Consider the following 3,309-nt stretch of genomic DNA (forward strand, 5'->3'; position numbering starts at 1 on the left):
ATATATATATATATAATCTCCCCCACCCCCACATACACAAAAAAAATCTGCTTCCATATTTCCTTCTCTTGTTCCTTCAAAAGCCCTTACTTTTGAAAAACAGTTAGACATTTCTTTCCTCCCCAACCCTATCTTTTGTTTTCACCCCTCACAGGAGGACATCACATTCTAAAATACCTTTTCTGAGAGAGAGAGAGAGTAAGAGAGAAAGAGAGAGAGTGAGAAAGCATCTAAGTGGTAGCTTAACTTGCTAGAAAGTGCAGCTAAATCTCTCTCCCCTGAATTACATTTTGCCTCCTCAAAAAATAGATGAAAAAGCATGGGGATACAGACATCAGATAAAGTAGTCCTAAGTATCCCTTAAAAGGACTTGATGGGCCTGACTAGAATGCACCTGACCCTTTTGTTATTATGTAGGTGCAAGTATGGCTGTGTGGAGGCACGTGGCTTACTTGTTAGGGGTGTTAGACTCATGGTAGTGGGATTGTGGTTTCGATTCCTGGACTGGGCAAGGCATTGTGTTCTTGAGCAAGACACTCCATTTCACAGCTGGCAACAAGGAGTCATCCTGCAATGGACTGGCATCCTGTCCAGGTGGGGAATTTATACTCCATGGAAACTGGGAGACTGGCCCTTATGAGCCTTACTTTACCCTACCTTTAAGCATGGCTATGAAGACAAGAAGTTTGCTTTCCAACCATGCGGTTTTGGGTTCAGTCCTGCTGTATGGCACTTTAGGTAAGTGTCTCCTAATATTGTACTGAACTAACCAAAGCCTTGTGAATGGACTTGGTAGACAGAAACTGTGGGGAAGCCCGTTGTTATGTGTGTGTGGCTTTATGCTATTATACATAACTGAATTTATGAAACTACTACGGTTTAGAGATGAATTTTAATTCGTAATTTTTCATATTTAACTCTTAATTGTGTTGCTTATTTTTAAAAGAAAAAAAAGAAAACAAGAATAAGTGTTGAGGTTGATTCAATCAAGAAAAATTCTTCCAGGCAATGCACCAGCATGGCCGCTGTCCAATGACGAAAATCAGCAAAAGATAAAAGACATGATTTGTCAGACAAAAAAATTTATTAAATATGTCGTATATATGTATATATATATGTGTTTGTATATGTTTGTGTGTTTGTCCCCCCAACATCACTGGATAACTGATGCTGGTGTGTTTACGTCCCCGTAACTTAGTGGTTCGGCAAAAGAGACCGATAGGAGAAGTACTAGGCTTCCAAAGAATAAGTCCTGGGGTCGATTTGCTCGCCTAAAGGCAGTGCTCCAGCATGGCCACAGTCAAAAGACTGAAACAAGTAAAAGGTTAAAAGAGTAAAAGAGAGTATGTTGTTTTGTTGTTGTTGTTTACATCTTCCCCCTTTTTCTTTCTTTTATTTATTTCTTCATCCATTTTCTGTCTAAAAACATTTCAAATTGGTAATTTTTTTTTTTTTTTTTCCACAAAAATCTATAAAATAAAACCAAGCCAAAACACCTAAACATGTATTTCTCTTTGCAGATCCATGGAACCTGGGGCAAAAGATTACCGACATCAAATGTTGTTGATTGCTATGGTCCTTTTGGATTGATTACAGTAAAAGCCAGTATCAGTTCGGAAGAATGTGCCAGAGATCTGGCCGAAAATATCATTAAACTTCTACCTGCTCAAACATGCCAAGTGTTAAGGTAAAGCACTTATTTTCTTATTTTTTACCATGGAGATTTCGAGGGGAGGGTCAGTTTGTTTTGTTTTGTTTCCCCACTTTGTTCTTGCTGTATTTTTAGATATTTATTGTTCTTCATAACAACTGAGAGTGGAATTGGTACAGAGTGCCAGACCAAATGCCTCTTTGTGGGAATTAGTTGTGGTTCTTTACTCTTTGCATTCACACTTTCTGTTCCATCAAGGGAGTGGCACATATTTTATCTTTTAAAGTCATTATTATTATTACTATTATCATTGTTTAGTAGTCTTATTTCTATCGCCTGATTTCACTACACTACCGAGCACAGCCCTGGGTGCCCTGGGTATGTTCTGTGGATTGTTGTGGTGCTCTTATTCTAACTGTATTGAAAGTGTTTTTACGTAGGATGTGCACGGTGCCTAGTGGTGCTATTTTCTGTATGTTATATATACTTGTAAGTCCTGGTGTTCTCGTTATGTATTTCTCTGAATGTTTTTTTTTTATCATACCTGATGCATCTATTATTATAGGAATTATTTCTGTTTCTAGGTTCCACATTGTATTTCCACATTCTATTTCCAAGTCTTTTATTATTATTATTATTATTTGTTGTGACTTCATAGCAAAATCCATCCCTGGACTCAAATTACATTTAATCATCCATTGCAAATAGATGCAGCTTCTTCTATTCTTTTTTTACCTCCACCTTAGCGAAGGTGAAGGTATTGTTTTCACTCATGTTTGTTTGTCCGTCCGTCCGTCCATGGACAAGATATCTCAAGAACCGCTGGGTGGATTCAGATGAAACTTTCAGGGATGTTTGGCCTCGGGACTGGTACAAACTGATTAGATTTTGGGATCGATGTGGTGCTGGCCAAGGATTCTGGATTATTTTTCTGTTTTTTTTAAAATTAATCTTTGAGAGCAGTCAGGTTCATTTTTACTATTCTCGTTTGCAAGATTTATTTCAGATATATATATATTTGAGGGAAGCACTGTAGATTATTGGTCTGTTAGGTGAGAGTGGTCTGATCTGATTTGGGTTCAGAAATAACAACAACAACGACAACAACAATAATGATTGTAATGAATACAACAACAATAAGAACATCTACACAAGTGACTGCAGCAACAACAACATCAGCAACAGCTGCAATAACGACACAACTGCAAACAACTACACCAGCAGTAGCAGCAGCGGCAGCAGCAGCACCTGCAGTAACTAAAGCTGTTACAAAGCCTGTGATAACAACAGTTGCCACAGCAACAATAACAACAATAAGTATAATGAGCGCAACAAAACTGTAACACCAATAGTAACAACAACAAGAGCTGCTGCGTCGAGGAAAACTGTGAGAACAACCAGAATTGCAAGAAAAATGTCAAAATTGCAACAACAACTGCAACAACAAAACTGCCACAAAAATTATAACAACAACAACAACAACAACAGTTGTTGCCAATGTCGAAAAAATTTATTTTTAGACTCAAACAAGATGTTTTTTTCTTCCTTGGTCAACGTATTTTCAATTGTCCTTCAACAGCCAATGGTGTTGTATCTCAAGGCCATAACTGTTTGGAACTGTGGTTGCGTTAGTTGTGCTCTGGTCAGCTCGGTGGGGG

This window comes from Octopus bimaculoides, chromosome 21 (assembly GCF_001194135.2).
Source record: "Octopus bimaculoides isolate UCB-OBI-ISO-001 chromosome 21, ASM119413v2, whole genome shotgun sequence".
NCBI lineage: Eukaryota > Metazoa > Mollusca > Cephalopoda > Octopoda > Octopodidae > Octopus > Octopus bimaculoides.